Raw genomic sequence first — 18,231 nt, 5'->3', positions numbered from 1 at the left:
TGAATTCACCAGGCAGTTCTTTGGGTTTGAGGAACCTGCCATTTTGCCTGGAGCTGGGTATGCATGTAGGAATCTGGCTGCGTTACTGAACCGCTTGCTTTAACTCCTACCATGACTCTATAAGCCACACGGGGAAATGGAGATTTGGGGATTCATTCACTTGTCCCAAGTCTCACAGCCGACATAATATAAAAAGGACACAAGCACACCTCTCCTTGTGACCACTTCTTTCCTTTGTATCAGCATCTGGGGGACTGACCATCAGTTAGTGGGGTGCCTGGTGGAATGTGGAGCAATTTCAGGGCATTTGGTTTTCCTTTTGTTTTTCTAGTTAAGCTGAGTCTTGGAGGTGCAGATTTTTGTCTTCTACAGGAAACTGATTGGATGCAGTTTTAGCTGTTGTAGAGCACTGTGTGGTATAACTTTGTGGCCCAGAGCTCAGTCTCTGATGTCAGAAAGACCTAGGTTTGAATCCCAACTCTTCCATTTATTAGCTGTGTGGCTTTAGGTGAGTTACTTAACCTCTCTGTGCCTCAGTTTCTTTATCTGTGAAATGGGGGCCCTAATAGTACCTATCTCATTGGATTATTTTTAATACTCCCATGAAATAATGTATGTAATATTAATTAATTAATCACTAAATCGTTGTTGTTTCTGCTTCTAAAACATCATCATCTATTTTTTCCTTGGTGTGTCAGGTCCTTCCTTGATTCAGAGAATTTTGTGGAGCATCTTCTGTACCATGTGCTGATGTCAAAAAGAATCCTTTAAATATCACTTCTTGAAAGCTTGGTTCATTTGAGGCATCATCCGTTGGTCAGTATCTATAAAGCATTGATCAGTAATTGGTTGCATGCATTATTTCATTTAGTGCTTGTCACAACTATGTTAGGGAGGATTCATTCTCCCCATTTTACAGAAGAGAAAATGGAGACTCAGTTAACTGAGGGAGGAATGGACCAGGGTCTGCTCAGACACCAGAGGAGGGCAAGAAATCCAGCAGCCTGTCCTGGCCACGAGGTATGTAAGCAGAGGAAGGAAGAGGGCCATCCCTGTGGGGGCCAGAGGCTAGCGCTTTCTTTATACTATTTTAGCCGTTTAAGGAAAAGAACAAGATACTTTTCCAAGCTGACTCTCCAGGGAAGCGGGCCTTTTTTGAGGGTCAGTGGACGAAGGTCGAGAAGCCTCAAGAGCTGGTCTGCAGAGTGTGATGCGGCTCCTGACCACCAATTCCCTTCTGGGCAGGGGGAGGGCAATTCTGAGGAACAAAGAGGTTCAGAAGCCAGGAGCAGGAGCAGAATCCTGTTCTGCCTCCTGAACCAACCAGAGAAACAGATCGGTAATTAACAAAGCCCAGAGCCAGACTGACTGTCTCAGCTGCCAGAGGGGGAGCAGGAAGGGAAAACCTCCCTCAGTCGTCTACAGTGGGACCCACCAATACATTAAGTCAAGCAAAGACCCATTTTGAGGGTCTACTATGTGCCTTGCATCTTCCTGGTCCCATTTCATGAATTCTCTCAGTGACCCTGGAAAGGCGGGAACTAGGAGGGTCCCCACCACACAGCTTGGATGGTATTTTCATTCATGCTGTCAAACATGCTTTCAGTGAGTCTAGGTTTTAAACATGTGCTGAGGGCTGGGGGTGCAACGGTGAGCAAGACCACCGGGGTCTTGGGGCTCAGAGAGGTCGGGTCACTGGCTGGGTCACACAGCTGCTTAAGCAGTGGAACTGGGATGTGTCCCTCCAGGATGTGAGCTTCTCACACACCATACGACAGAAGTGCTCTCCCTGGGCTCCCGTCCTTTCTCCACTCTGCTTTCTACATGTGGACACCAGCTGTCTTTGGAGGTCAAGGGACAAGTCGGAGCCTGCAGAGTGGGTAGGACAGGCTGATCCTTAGCTCAGCTCTCCTGGTGCTGGTGGAGGTTCTCCTGGCTTCTAGTTTTGCAAATGTAAAAAAAAGACCCCTGGGTTTCCATCTTTTCGACTTGTTTCAAGAGTCATCACTGCATATCTGATTTTAAAAATGCCCGCTGAGTGTTTGCCACTTTGAGGACAGCTTAGCTGACTACCAGACCCAATGTCAGATGAGGCCAGTCAGTCCCTGAGCCCCCCAGTGCAGGCCGTGGGCAGGATGACGGCAGAAGCCAGCCCTGCATTCCCTGGGCCTGTCTCAGCTTGTGCTACATGGTCTTCTTTCTCTGGTGAACCACTTAAACCAGGCCTTTCCATACTTGACTCTGAGTGAATCCCCCAGATCCTGCTACATGCCGATTTGGATTCAGCTGATGTGGGACGGGGCCTCTCACCAGCGCTCTGCTGATACCTGTGCTGTTCTGGTTTCCACGGAACCCTAGCGCTCAGCAAGATGCTGGGCTTACCAAATCAGGAAGTCTGGGAAATGCTAGCTTCCACAGAATCAACCCGAGCTTCTTTACTGCAGGATTTCTCAGAACCTGTAATATGTTAATGCGATATGTCTCTCCAAGACGTGGATTTACACATGCAAATCCTTCTTTTAGGAGAAAACCCTCATCTTCAGCCAACCCCTCCCAGGGCTGCCTATTCATTAGCGTTCTCTGTGGTGCCCTTTAGACAGGACAGCTCTGGGCTTCCTCCTCCTGGAAGCTCTTTTGCTCTCCATGCCGATGTACTTTCTTCCGTGCTCCCTCTTCCTCCAGCCTCTGCAGATGTCCCCCTTCCGAGCCTGGAGATAATTCATTAAAGCAACTCTCCCACTCCCTACCTCCCTCTTCTGATACACCTTTCCACCTCCTAACACCGTGACTAAAAAACACCATCAATATTTCATAAACTCACAGTGACAAATTTATTTTAATGTGGTCCACCGAGAGCCAGAGATTGATTGGTCCCTCAGAAGCGTGACACATTTCAAAGCAGGATATTCATGGCGTGTTTTAGTGCCTACATTAGTCAGAGAGGAGCGGATCCTGGATTTATCATCGTTATGACTTTCTCAGTATCTATTCTCTTCTAGCCACTGACAGCAACTCTCTGAATGCTCCCTATTGATTGGTTTTGTGTCTTTAAAATGTGCTGGCCGGGGAGTGGAGGCGGGGAGGGGGCGTGGGGGCTTGGTTTCCATCACCCTGGAGCCTGGCTTGCTGGGGTTCCTGCATATTGGCAGCTGGTGGGGAATGTTTTGGTGTTCACCTCTGAGAGCACTGTGGGGAGGGAGGCGGCCGATCTCCTGGAATCCTGAAGGATATGAGTGGTTGGAAAGTGGGGCCAGTGAGGCTTGGGTGCTATTCCGCCTGCTCCCCGGACTGGGGAGCTCATCAGAAGGCAGCTGACTTGAGACCTCCATCTCAGGGGTCCTTGATGCCTGAGGACCTCATGAAATTTTTTCCTCTAACATTCAGGACCTGCCCAGCGCAATGCCAAAACTGTCTTCCGATAGAGGAAACCCCTTTCTCCACAGATTAAAGAATAATTATTAAATTGATAGGTGACATTTATTGAGCACTACAGTGTGCCAAGTACATGACAGACACAGTCTCTTCTCACTGCAGACCCAGGAGGAAGGTATTCCATTATTCCCATTTAATAGACAGGCAAACCGAGGCAGCTTAGCGAGTTTAAGTAAGCTGGCAGGTTAGTGGTGCCGTAAAAATAAAGCCCAGGATCACCTGACTGTAGACCCTGGCTCTTCGCCTCTCAAGTTGACTGCTTTTCTAGATGCAACAGCCCAGGGAAGGTACTGTTATGGAGGTATATTCAAAACGTTCTTTTTTTTTTTTTTTAAATTTTTTTTTTTTTGATTTTTATTTATTTATTTGACAGAGAGAAATCACAAGTAGGCAGAGAGGCAGGCAGAGAGAGAGGAGGAAGCAGGCTCCCTGTTGAGCAGAAAGCCCGATGTGGGGCTTGAACCCAGGACCTGGGATCATGACCTGAGCCGAAGGCAGCGGCTTAACCCACTGAGCCACCCAGGCGCCCCTTTTTTTTTTTTTTTTAAAGATTTTTATTTATTTATTTGTCAGAGAGAGAGAGGGAGAGAGAGCGAGCACAGGCAGACAGAATGGCAGGCAGAGGCAGAGGGAGAAGCAGGCTCCCTGACGAGCAAGGAGCCCGATGTGGGACTCGATCCCAGGACGCTGGGATCATGACCTGAGCCGAAGGCAGCTGCTTAACCAACTGAGCCACCCAGGCATCCCTATTCAAAACGTTCTTACTTATTCATTAATGCAGAAGGCAAGGCCTCTCTTCAACAATTCTCGGGCTAATTTGATTTTCTGCATGATATTCAGAGTAAATAAGCTATTGTTTTTTCAAATTACCCCCATTTCTCATTAATTCAGCTCTTCCCAAATTCATATGAATTAATAAGATCCTATCGCATTGCCACATCACTAAAAAGTTGCGTTAAATCACACGTGGCATGCTTGCCTTCAACGCACATTTCCTGGGTGCCCACCCAGGCACGGGCTTTACCTGGAAGGAGCTTGTGTTCTGGCAAAAGAGACAGGTGGGAACCCAGCCGGCCACCCACAAAGGCAGACGGGGGGTAAGACCGAGGGCCGTCATGTTGTTGGAGAACTGAGGCTAGGTCAGTTTCATCCCCGGGAACTCTGTTCTGGGCCTGGAGACGTGAAAAAGATTTCCAGAAGTGGAGATGGGTCTGGGCACGCTCCCATCCAGGGGACTATTGGAGACAGACATGGTAGTATGGAGGCATATCGTGTATGTCAGGGACGCAGAACTAGAATGACTGGAAAATTAGAGAGAATCCCCTGGAGTTCGTCCCCTCCTTCCTGTAGGGATAAACGGACTAAGGCACTTTCTCCCCCTGTGTGGATAAGGATGCATTAAGCAAAACGACCGCAGAAGAGATCCTTAGTTCCACTTGGCTTCCATTAGAAAGTCAAGGATATATATCTGTGGGAAGGAGAAAAAAAATCCTGCAGCAGATTGAATGGAAGCATATTTATGAGAGAGGAGAGGAGGCAGAGGGCAGTTAATCGTGGTGATTGTAGACAGAAGTCATTTCTGCTCAGGGGCGCTGTGGGGAGTGGTCCATACCTAATGGTCCCCCTCCCTGCCAAAGGGATCACTTCATAGGGATTGTGCCAAAGCCAGGGTTTCTCCAGAAGTGAAGGCCATCACTCCCTGCCTCGGACAACAGTTCCTTTCATACTCGAGAAACTTTTGATTTCCTATTTGCAGGGCCCAAAATTTAGCTTCACCCTCTGCCAGGCTGTAATAAAAGTACATTGCTCTGGAAGCTAGCTCGTTAGGACTCTACATTCCTGAGAATGTTTTCCATTCTTTCTTTTTTTGGAGAAAGGAGTGGCCAGGGATACCAGCTTCCTGTTGGAATTTACTATATAAGCCAAAAAATCATGGCCATTTTTCAGTGGAGGGTTTCTCGGTGGGTGGTCTATAGACGACCTCTACCATAATCACCTGGGGTATTTATAGAATAGATTCCCAGGCCCCACCTAAGAACAATGGAAACCCAATATCCAGGAGTGAGGCCCAGAAATCTGGATTAACACACACACACACACAGCAAAACAACTCAGAGATTCTACTACACAGGAATGCCATGTATGGTCCAACAGGTTTACCCTGTATAGCACTGGGGGTGCCATTCACATCAGGTTGATGACTCTGGTACTGCCTGGACTTGTGCAGCATGAAACCTACACAACAGTTCATGGCAGCTTTGCACTGTGGAATCAGTGGTGGGGACTGGCACCTGTCAAGTCCAGACTAACTTGTTCTGCTTCTCCATCTTCAGGGAAGGTCAGAGATCCCTGGGGCCCAGAGTAGAGCTGTCAGAGAGGCCTTGCTCCAGCCTCATTTTCCAAAGGAAGGCCTGATCAGGGTCTTCATGAGCAGCAGGTGGTCAAGTAGATTTAGGCATTTTTGAAAGACTCTTGGTCACTACCTGTTCCCTTGACATATTGCTGCATAAATTAAATGTGCTAATGCTTATCAAATGCTATTGCCTAGAGCTTAGCACATATTCGATACTTAATAAATGTTGTTTCCATCCTCTTTTCCTTTTGCCCAGCATTTGTTTATTTGATTTTATTGTCTATACCCTGCCTTACTGATTGGCCTCCAATATCACACACCATAGTCACAGCTGACTTTGAGCCATAATGTCCCAAGAGTTCAGTTTCTAGAAAATGACTGATTTTACATTTTGATGGTGCAAAATTTTGAATCTTATTTTAACATAGCATTAGACACACATGGAGCAAGGGGAACAAAGTTCCAGATTATTCTGGAGGTCAGAATTCTCCCGTGGTGAGGCTGGCCTCTGGGTCATGTGGAGATTTTGGGGGGGTTGGGTTAGCTCCAGGTGCTGTGGATTTCCTTTATGGGACCCCTCTGGCATCCTGGCCCCGAGTCGCTGCTGGATAAGTGCTGAACTGAGCGGCTTATGCAAGATTTGTATCTTACTACCTGTCAATGAAATTGCTAATAAACCAAGATTCCTCGATGTCAGGTTTGGAAGTGTCGCCCAATATCTTCTGAAAAAATTGATGAAACTCAGCCAGATAAATGCAATGTGGAGGCGAGTCTGTAGGGCCAGGAGACTTGTGTTTGAACCATGGCCCGTCCCTCACTGGCTGCGAAAGCTTGAATAAATTTCATCAACTCTGTGAGCCAGCCTCGGTCTTGTCCTCTGTGAAACAGGAAGAAACATTCTCACTTCAGGTACCAATGGATGGAATGCCATGTGCTCACATGTGGAGGGACTAGCACAGTGACCAGAATGTCCATTCATTGATTTAAAAATGTGAGGAGCAAGTCAGGTCTGTGTTAAACATAGGGAATATGATAGTGAACAATGCCCCCGGGGCTGCTGTCATTGCAGAACTTAGACTTCCCTGGGGGAGAGTGGAAATAAGAAGTCAACAAATGTAGTCTTGGAGGGTAACCTGCCAGAGGGAAGTTGGGACTACTACAGATTAGATTATCAGAAAAGCTTCTGGAAGGGAGTATCGATTAGAGACCCAAATGATGAGAAGACGGACACAAAACAGACGAGTATTTCAAAGGTTGAGCAGAACAGCATGAGCAAAGGTCCTAAGGCAAGAACAAGGATGCTCTCTGTATTGGAGGAAATGAAAGGATGCTGGTATGGCTGGAATACAAAAAGGGAGCGTGACATGAAATGAAGCAAGCACATCAGGACGGGGGTTTGTATTCTATTAGTGCAAACTGAAAGCAGACATGAAGTCGATGCTACTTTTCAATGTAAACTTAGCTGCTCGATTCATACCTTGTATCAATTAAGAATGTTTCAGCGGCAGGTAACAGGAAATATAACTAAGCAAGGATAGAATTTTCTCACATGGTATGTTTAGAGGTATGAAGATGCAGGTACTAGTTCAGCAACTCAACAATGTCATGTCTCCTGGCTGGCCTCCCTATGATTCTCTTAACTTTTCCCTCACGGTCCCAAAACAGCTGCCACAGCTCCAATCATTACATCCTTACACCATGCTTGCAGGGAAGAGGCAGGGATCAGTAGGGGAGCAGACAATTTATCTTTAAGTGCCTCTTTTTCATAAGAACAGAGAAAACTTTCCTCAGCAGATCCCCCTGTGTCATATTGGTTAGCATGGAGTGATACCCTGGAGTCAAAGAATTTTCACTTGATACTGGAACAAAGTTGGGGTTTTGTTGGCAGGAAAGAAGTATAGGATAGATAGGTAACCATAATGATTGCTACGCTCTTCCTATTCCCACCTGCCTTCCTGAGTGAAGACCGCAGAATTTTAAAATTTGACTCCAGCTAGGGTCAGCAGCTCTCACAGGGGTTTCGCTTGTCTTGGAAGCTTCTGGATTTTTTCATTTTCCTCTGGCACCATCACAGGCCACACTTTGCTGCTCTTTAGTGAGTCAAAGGCACAAGATTTAATTAAAAGCAAACTTGACATAAGTGTTTTTAATTGTAATAGAAAAATGCTGCCTGTTTTATAAAGGTGACAGTTTGCAAACACGGGTGTGAATGTCTTCCTCCCTCACTTGTCGGCGGCCCCATCCCAGAGTGGCAGGGTGGTGCAAGGATGGAGCTGGTGTGAATGGCTTTTTGCGGCAGGGAGGGACGCACCCTGGATTTCTCCCGAGGAGTGCCAGCTGTCACCTGTCATCAGGTACACTTAGCTAATGAGATCCAAGGGGCAGCCTCTGGTACCATCACTCCACCCAGCCTTCAGGCTTGCCTGGGAGAGAGAGGTGTTTCCCTCTCGTCCCGGAGAACTAGGGCACTTGCGACACGCTGCGGAAGCCAGACTGTCTTTCATTCACACCTCTGTCTGGTTGCAAAGCAAACTGTCTGCTCAGTCCTCAGGAAGTTTGACATCGGTGGATTTAAAGGCCAGTCAATGGGCTGGGGGCTGTATTTCCATTTTTTTCTTGGATGTTGGGGCATTGTAGATTCAGCCTCGGTGTACTCACTGGAGTCCACTGGGTCTTCCAGAGGGGAGGTTGTCTCCATCTTGCTTTGCAGAGAGATGTCTACTCTGCAGAAATTTAGGAGATGGCCAGCTGCAGGGAACAGAAATCAACTCAAACCAGCCCAAACAGAGGGTTTTCTGGAGGCATCCAAGAACTCTAGCAGAGCCCACCTGCAGGAACCACAGATGGGTATCTTGTCCATCTGCTCCATTCCCCCCCCTAGAGATCAGCTTCCTTTGCAAAGCTTCTAATCTCTGCTGCCCCAAGGATTCTTTCTCTGTTTTCAGGGCTGATGCTAGCCTCAACCTTTACCTGACCTTGCAGTTTAATCATTCATTCATTTATGAATTCAGTGATTCATTCATGAATTCAGTGATTCATTCATTTATCAAATAATCATAGAAGCATGTGTATCATGGCAAATGGAGATAACACCTATGAAGGAAAGGATTACAGTGTTTTGCAGCTGATGGCCTCTGTCTCCAGGGTGAGGTCCCCATGACCCTGAGGGGTGATGGCGATTGGTCCAGCTTGGAACACCTGGGAACACTGGGTCAAATCAGCGATGCCAGGCCTGGGCAAAGAGTCCGTTTTCCAAGTGTGGGGAATGGGCAAGGAGGACATGCTTGACATCTCTCCTTGGAGAAGGACTTCCAGATGAGACAGCCACAACGTTATCTTGGACCGAATCTCACCCACATCAGGCTTGGTTCTCAGAAAAGCCTCACTGGGATTATAGAGCTGAGTAGGCTAAGAGGTCTGCATCCTGGATGCTGAGCTGGATTCTGCTGTGCTATGTGCATACCCGTGACCCACTTGCCTGTGACTCACCTGGGCAGAGAATTCTGGGTCCCAAGTGTGGAGTGCCCACAGGTGTCTGGCTGCCGATGGGCCTCTGCTGATGGGCGGCTGTACTGACAGATTTTCCAAGGTCTTTTTTCTACTGAACTGAGATGAGTGCCCCATTTACCCCAGGACAAAGGATGGTCACAGGCACCTCATTCAGCAGTGGCTGTCCAAACTTGCCAATGTCTGAGGCCAGAGTTCTGAGAATAAACTTAGCAGCATGAAAAGAGCAGGTGACTGTGTCTTTCATCTGCTAATCTCCCCAGCAGTGACAGAGCGTGGAGCAGGCCTGACCCAGTGCAGGCACGGAGACTCCTAGAGAAGGAGCTCCTGATGTTAGCCTGGCTCCTGGATTTAATAGGCCGGGTAGCCAACAGTCTATGGCCACAGAGTGGGAGACAAGTTGCCCTGTCCACCCAGGGTTGGCTGGCTCAAGCCAGGTCTTGCAAGTAAGGCTAGAGAGAGGGGGTGTGGAGCAGACATTCAGGGTTCTGAGGGCCTGGCTGGGGTCTTCATCTCAAGCCACCTGGGCTTGACTCCTCCCTTTACCCCACCTAGCGCTGTTCCCCGTAGCTGGAAAAGGACGGTTTTCCTGGTTCGGGTAGCCCTGTGGATGTGTTCTGGGCTCTAGGCTGGGCTGTATTTCAGAAGAGTTGCTGCAAGGGAAACTTAGCCTGTAAGTCAAGCACTTTAGCTCTCCAGGCATGAAAAACAACACTCTTTATCTCTGGCCATGCCTGGCTTTGTGAGCTATGTCTAACGGCCGTGGGGGAAATATACCACAACACTGGCAGCCTGGTCCCCAGACTCCTGTTAGCAGGAGGCCCCCTGTCCCAAGGTGCAAAAAGTGCTAGAGTCAGACCTGACCTGTAATATATTTGTCTTGAAACAAATGTCTTTTTTTAAAAATAATATATATTTTTAAAGATTTTATTTATTTATTTGACAGACAGAGATCACAAGTAGGCAGAGAGTCAGGCAGAGAGAGAAGGAGGCAGGCTCCCTGCTGAACAGAGAGCCCGATGTGGGGCTCGATCCCAGGATCCTGAGATCATGACCTGAGCCGAAGGCAGAGGCTTTAACCCACTGAGCCACCCAGGCGCCCCTTGAAGCAAATGTCTTAAAAAAAATGTCATCCAATATTAAATAAAACAGGAAGCAAACAAATAAACAAGCAACAACAACAAAAGGAAAGAAAACCAAAACAAATCACTATTGGATTTGGGGGCAGGATTAAATCATAGACTTAGAATCATGCTCACTCCATGCTAAGGGTTCAACAGATATTAGTTGCTGGTCTTATTATAATGATAATGATTTTGCCATATATGTATTTCAGCTCTGTGCTTCCCAGCCCGTGCCGGTCCAAGTCCATAGACCTGGATCTGCCCCGGTCCATTTTTCTTTGCTGCTTAGAACGGGAACCCCCCCACCCCAAGCCCTCTCCTCCGCCCTGTTTGGGCCATGCTACCAAAAGCAGATAACCCAGACCTGTGCCGCTACAGTGAAGGTCTGAATATCACCAAAGGAAAAGTGTCGCCCAGCTGATGCTTATCTATGCTCTCAGCCTGAGCTTAAGCTTCACTTCCTCCAAGAAGCCTTCCTGAGAAGCATCCTCCTTTCTGCTCCAAGCCTTTTTTTTTTTTTTTTAAAGCCCCAGTGTATAGAACATCATATTTTCGAAAGAGGGCGGCAACAATATTTTCCATCTTGTATGCCCCTTTACAATGTGACTTTGTCCCTCTCCCCAGAGAGTGGTGGGGGCTCTGTCCACTATTCTTGAACCTGGGTGGGCTTTCGTGATGGTCTTGGCCGATAGGAGACTGTGGAAGTGATACCGCCTGCTTGCTGAGGCTGGGTCATAAAAAGGCCAGGCAGCGCCCGCCTTGGTGTCTTGGGACGCAGCCACCTTGCTGAGAGGGAACCTGGATCAGCTCCAGCTGAGAGGCCACATGGAGAAGTCCCCTTCCTGTTCCAGTTGACAGCCCAGCAGGTGTCCAAAAGGCTAGTCAGTATCAATTGCCTGTCATGAGGAGGATGTGCCTGCAAACCAGGGGGTTGGCAAAGGATTTCTGTGAAAGGCCAGACAGTAAGTGGTTTTGGTTTGTCAGGCCACACAGTTTCTGCTGTGGCTACTCGAGTGTGCCATTGTTGTTCAGAAACAGTGTGGCCAGACTTGGCTCTCGGACTGTTGTTTACCAGTCCATGCCCTAGGTGATTCCTACCCTGGCCACGGAGTCACTCTCATCCTTCCATCATCCCAGTTGAGCTCCTGTCTGAATTCCTGACCCACAGAAGCCATGAGCATCATAGTTCGTACACAGCAATAGTACTGGATCAGTGCCTGTCTGTAGTGCTTTATGATTACCTGTCAGTGGGCTTGTGTCTCCTTTTAGTTTGCAAGCCCTACAGGGATGGGCACTGGATCTTTGTCCTCTTCCTTCTCTTCAGCAGATCTGGTTCTGAGCGCCAGGTGTTGTGTGAAATGCTTCACTCGAGTTTTTGTCTTCCGTCTTCCATACCGTTTCTGTATCTCGATTGTACAGATAAACAGGGTTAGTGAATTACACAAGGTCACTCAGAACTGTGATCTCCTTGATTCCAGGGCCCAGGATCTTAACCATAATGCCATCTGGTCTCAGGGCTCATTGTATGAAGTTGAGGTGAGGGAGTTTGAGGAACATCAGTTAGATTATAAGGAACTTGGTATAAGATGCCATGCTTGTCTAGGCTCTATTCTCCACATCCAGTGCCTCACAGAGTTCCTGGGGTCTCGTGATTACACAGTCATTTCTGGTTGGACAGGGAAATGAATGAATGGGTGACTTGCACACGTTAGGTTTCCCCGCTGGCTGATATCTTACCCAGCTGGGCTAATAGTGGTAGACCATTTACTCTAGTGAATGAGTTTTGTGTAGATATGATTGGTTCCCTGTCAGTACGTCCTTGATCTTCTCCAGCTTCCTGTTTCTGCTGGAGGAGTTCCCTGTCTGAGGGCATGGCTTAGCCTACAAATGGGACTGAAGTATGGGGGAGTTAATGCCCCAGGAGCAGTCCTCAACCAATGGAGAGTGGGTGGGAGTTGGTGGAGAATAGCCCAGCTCTGAGCTGTGCTCCCAACAGCATCTCTAAGGAGCCCCAGCGGGACTGAGCCCCATTTCTGTTGCTTGTTAACATAGCCTTCTTCTGCTTTTCTCCCTCTCTGTCTCTTGCTCAACCCTCAGTATTTTTTGAAATCACCTCTCAAACTTGTACCCAAGACCATTTTAGTCTTAAGCTTTGCTTAAAAGCAATCCTAAGGGATTTTCCTAAAGGGAGAGTGAAACAAGGAAAAGTATGTGCTGGGAACGGTGTAAACAGGGGTCTGCCTTCTAGGAGACACGTGCATGGGACAGATCTGCATCAAAAAGTCTGACTGAGTGAAGAAACATCATTATTGATGATATTTTCGTGGGTGTAGTTTCCTTAACTTTGAGTATATATAGTAACTGGAATCAGGCCAACCAAGATTTGCTTATTATTTTAATCAATAAATAGGAACGATTTGTAATCAGCATATCAATTGCATTTAAGTAATTGGTGCCTTCTGAAATACTTGAGGGAGATTCAGAATGGTGCTATCTTGGGTGGTTTTAATCATCTTTCCCCAGTCTTGCTGGCTCTTTAAATTTCTATCAAACCTCTTCTGCATGGATCCAGCAAGATGCACTGCCATCTAGGCCTGACCTGGCTCTGTCAATTCCTTGCTGGCTAGGGGGAAGGAGGGACACATCCTGGGTGAGTTCGTGTTAGTTGGAGCTTCTGGCCTCACATGTGGGGAGTCCAAGTGTTGTCCTAGGGATCCTGTTGGGAAATTATTTTGGGAGAATATTTGTGGACTGGACTGTAGGCACATCACTCCAGAGAATATCTGTGTATGATTTGGGCTCATCTCAAGGGGCTATGTGGGGTCACCATGCACTAAATTTATGGCTTATGGTTTCTTTTGGGACCACTGGGAGCTTTACTTCGAGCTGCATGGTCGCTGGGGGTCTGGCTTGTGGTAGCACTGTTTTAGAACTCTAACCAGTCTTGCTCTGCTCAGTGTTGAGTGACTTTTCATTCAGATCTTCTGGGGGATGTGGGGGATTGGTATTTGCCTTTTTATGGACAGTCTTGACCTTTGAGGCATAAATGTGATGAAGGAGGGTCTCCATATAGACTCACAACCTTGAGTGAGCTTGGGCTTTGTCTTTTGTCCCCTACATTCCATGAGGCTGTGAAAATGGAAATTTAAATGGTCCAGGTTTGGCAAATACCCTCAGGGTAAAAGCTTCTTCTGCATTCCACACTTCTTAGGGTCCAACCTTCCCTTAAATTTTGGTCTGATAATTCCCATCATGGTTTTAGGAAGATTTACAAAATATATTTGACTTAGTATTTTTAGTAGTTAGAAAGGAGTCTCACTCCAATACTTATTCTGCCTTATTATAGGAGCTGGGGTTTTGCCCCAGGGATCTTCCATAGAAGCCCTCATGGCTGAGCTTTGGGCAGAAACCACTATTTGGAGATGAATCTTGAATTTAAGTGTTGGGAGGTCTCTAAAACATACCTCACCAGTCATAGCTTTAGACGTTAGTCTGAGGATGACCCTGTTTACATGCAACCAGGAAAAGACCAATCAGTTGGGGAATCATATACCATTGCCTTGGGGACCAACAGGGGTTGGAACAAGTTTGATCTGTCTCATAACAGAGGGCTGAAGTCCTGATTCGGTGCAAATATTCTGCTCTGGCTCCCTGAACATTGCTACTGGTTAGCCTTGACTTCCTTACTCTGGAAACAAAAGAGTTCTAATTCTTTCTTGAACTTTAGATAGGTCTGGTATGGAAAATTCTACCTTGTCTCCCAAGGGTTGACTGGAACCTTTTCTAGTCTACTTGTCTTTAAGAAGATTCCCATAGACAACCTAGCCACACCCAGTTCATTCATGCAGCCATTCATTCACCCATTATCTGGCAAATGGGTATAGTAGAAGCCTGCTCTGAGACATGCTTACAGAGGAGAGTGGAAGGGGGCAGTTCACAGGCATTAACAAGACTCCCCTGAAGGATTCGAGGTAGCAGGATGCCCCCCTCACAAACTTCTCCCTAGGCAAAGTGTTGGACCTAACATCTTGTCGTTATCACAAACAAACTGTTGCTAAATTTTGTATAAAAACAAGGGTGAGAGACAAGATCATGTGACAAGAAGAGAAGGATATTGAAATAGGTAATTCTGGCCATAGCTAATTTTGTAGTATTCTAATGGGAAAAGACCCCTTTCCCCCCTCTCATATTTCTTTGTGTTCTCCACTGGAGCAAGAGGTGTGAGAATAATGTCCTTCAGGAGAGAGAGCCTGCTCGAGGAGGCTGTGTAGCTGTGACAAGTAAAATCCCGATCTCAGGGGTGCACTGGACTACAAGTTTATTTCTCACTTATACAAAGTCCAGTGATGGAGTTCCTGGTATTTGTCTTTGACTCTGGGACTCAGGATCCTCCTATTCTGGGATGCTACCATTCTTAACACTATCAAGCATTTTGAACCCATCGACCTTTATTTGTAGAATACTCCCTCCAGCAATAGCAGAAATCACATTCTTTTCAAGTGCACCTGGAACATTTACCAAGATAGACTATATTCTGGGCCATCAAATGGATATAAAATCTTGATAAATTTAAAAGGATTCGAGTCATACATACTATCTTTTCTGACCACAATGGAATTAAATTAGAAAGCTGTAACAGAAAGATCTCTGGAAAATGCCCAAATATTTGGAAACTAAATAACCACACTTCTAAATAAACCATGGGTCAAAGAAGGAAGTAAGAAAGTATTTTTAACAAAGTAAAAATTGAAACAATATACATAAATTTGTAAGATGAGGCTAAAGCAGTACTTAGGGGGATACTTAAAGTACAAAGTGTCTATATTTGAAAAGAAGAAATGTCTAAAGGGGCACCTGAGTGGCTCAGTGGGTTAAAGCCTCTGCCTTTGGCTCAGGTCATGGTCTCATGGTGCTGGGATAGAGCCCCGCATCAGGCTCTCTGCTCAGCGGGGAGCCTGCTTCCCCCTCTCTCTCTCTGCCTGCCTCTCTGCCTACTTGTGATCTCTGTCTGTCAAATAAGTAAATAAAATCTTAAAAAAAGAAAAGGAAGAAACATCTCAAATTAGAGACCTCAGTTTCAACCTGAAGAAACTAGGGGAAAAAAGGGCAAATTTAACCCAAAATAATCAGATGAGAGGAAATAATGAAGTTCAGAGTGGAAATCAATGAAATTAAAAAGTAGAAAAACAATAGAGAAAAATCAATGAAATTTTAATAGCCCATATCTATTCAAGAAGACATTGCATTTGTAGTTAAAAATTTCCACAAAGACTCCAGGCCCAGATGGTTTCACTGGTGAATTTAATCAAGCATTTAAGGAGGAAGTAATACCAGTTCCACATAAACTCTTCCAGAAAAGTTAGGAAGATTCCCAGGTATAACTTTTTCACACTGAGCTCATTCACTCATCTATCACCTAACAAATGGCCCATAGTAGAAGCACAAGAGAGTCAGATGTTTCCCCTGAGAGTCAAACCACTCATTAAAGTCTACTCCACATTGTGCTGTGGGTTCTTGACAGTGCAGTTTGGCAAGAAAGAATCGAAGGAATCTGATTGGAAAAGAGGGAGTAAAACTATCTTTATTCACAGATGACATGTTGTTTATATAGAAAACCCCATGGAATCTATAAAAAAAACTATGAGAGTTAACAAGTAAGTTTAGTAAGGTTGGGATACAAGCTATGAAACACTGGGGACATGTGATAATGGTTTATATATTGATATAAAAATCAGCTGCATATATATTAACAACTGAATAAGTATAAATTGAAATTAACAAGGCAATAGCATCTACAACAGAATAAAAACTATGAAATACTTGTGGATACATATGATAAATGGTGTGAAAGATCTATACATTGAACTATAAAATATTGCTAAAAGAAATAAAAGAAAAATCTAAATGAAGTGATAGACCTTGTTCATGGGTCAGAGGTCTCAATATTGCTAAGAAGTTAGTTTTTACCCATGTGGTCTATAGATTTAACAGAATTCTGATCAAAATGGACACACTGATTCTAAAATTCATATGGAAATGCAAAGGATCTAGTGTAGCCAAAGTACCCTTGAAAGGAAGAACAATATTTGAAGGTTTATACTACCTGATTTTAAGATGCATTATAAAGCTACAGTAATTAAGCTGGTAAGTATTGGCATCAAGATAGATAAATAGAGGACGAGAGGAGTCAAGATGGCGGAGAAGTAGCAGGCTGAGACTACTTCAGGTAGCGGGAGATCAGCTAGATAGCTTATCTAAAGATTGCAAACACCTACAAATCCAACGGGAGATCGAAGAGAAGAAGAACAGCAACTCTAGAAACAGAAAATCAACCACTTTCGGAAAGGTAGGACTGGCGGAGAAGTGAATCCAAAGCGACGGGAAGATAGACCGCGGGGGGAGGGGCCGGCTCCCGGCAAGCGGCGGAGCAACGGAGCACAAAATCAGGACTTTTAAAAGTCTGTTCCGCTGAGGGACATCGCTCCAGAGGCTTAACCGGGGTGAAGCCCACGCAGGGTCAGCGCGGCCTCAGGTCCCGCAGGGTCACAGAAGGATCGGGGGTGTTGGAGTGTCGCAGAGCTTACAGGTATTAGAATGGGGAAGCCGGCTACAGAGACAGAGCCGAGGAGTAAGCTCTAATCTTGGGGTTACCTTGAACCGGTCGCAGCCTCGGTCAGCTCGGAGCGCGGCCGGAGGCCAGGGTGACGGGAGTAATTGGGCGCTGTTCTCTGAGGGCGCACTGAGGAGTGGGGCCCCGGGCTCTCGGCTCCTCCGGGCCGGAGACCGGGAGGCCGCCATCTTCATTCCTGCCCTCCAGAACTCTACGGAAAGCGCTCAGGGAGCAAAAGCTCCCGAAAGCAAACCCGAGCGGATTACTCAGACCGGGCCCCGGGTAAGGGCAGTGCAACTCCGCCCGGGGCAAAGACACTTGAAATTACTACAACAGGCCCCTCCCCCAGAAGATCAACAAGAAACCCAGCCAGGACCAAGTTCACCTACCAAGGAGTGTAGTTTCAATACCAAGGAGAGCAGCGGAATTCCAGAGGAGGAGAAAGCAAAGCACGGAACTCATGGCTTTCTCCCCATGATTCTTTAGCCTTGCAGTTAATTTAATTTTTTTTTTCTTTTTCAATTTTTTTTTCTTCTTCTGCTAAAATTTTTTAACTTTTACCCTTTTCTTTTTTAACATTTTTAAACTAGTTTATCTAATATATATATATATATATATATATATATATATATATATATATTTGCTTTTTATATTTTTCTTTATTGGTTTTGTTTTTAATTGTTTTTTTTTTTTTCTTTCTGAACCTCTTTTTATCCCCTTTCTCCCCCCTCACGATTTGGGATCTCTTCTGATTTGGCTAAAGCATATTTTCCTGGGGTTGTTGCCACCCTTTTAGTATTTTACTTGCTCCTTCATATACTCTTATCTGGACAAAATGACAAGGTGGAAAAATTCACCACAAAAAAAAGAACAAGAGGCAGTACCAAAGGCTAGGGACCTAATCAATACAGACATTGGTAATATGTCAGATCCAGAGTTCAGAATGACATTCTCAAGGTTCTAGCCGGGCTCGAAAAAGACATGGGAGATATTAGAGAAACCCTCTCGGGAGATATAAAAGCCCTTTCTGGAGAAATAAAAGAACTAAAATCTAACCAAGTTGAAATTAAAAAAGCTATTAATGAGGTGCAAACAAAAATGGAGGCTCTGACTGCTAGGATAAATGAGTCAGAAGAAAGAATTAGCGATATAGAAGACCAAATGACAGAGAATAAAGAAGCTGAGCAAAAGAGGGACAAACAGCT

The sequence above is a fragment of the Enhydra lutris genome, unplaced genomic scaffold (assembly GCF_002288905.1).
Source record: "Enhydra lutris kenyoni isolate GAN:26980312 unplaced genomic scaffold, ASM228890v2 scaffoldscaffold6, whole genome shotgun sequence".
In the NCBI taxonomy this organism is placed as follows: Eukaryota; Metazoa; Chordata; class Mammalia; order Carnivora; family Mustelidae; genus Enhydra; species Enhydra lutris.
This window is presented reverse-complemented; position numbering follows the sequence as displayed.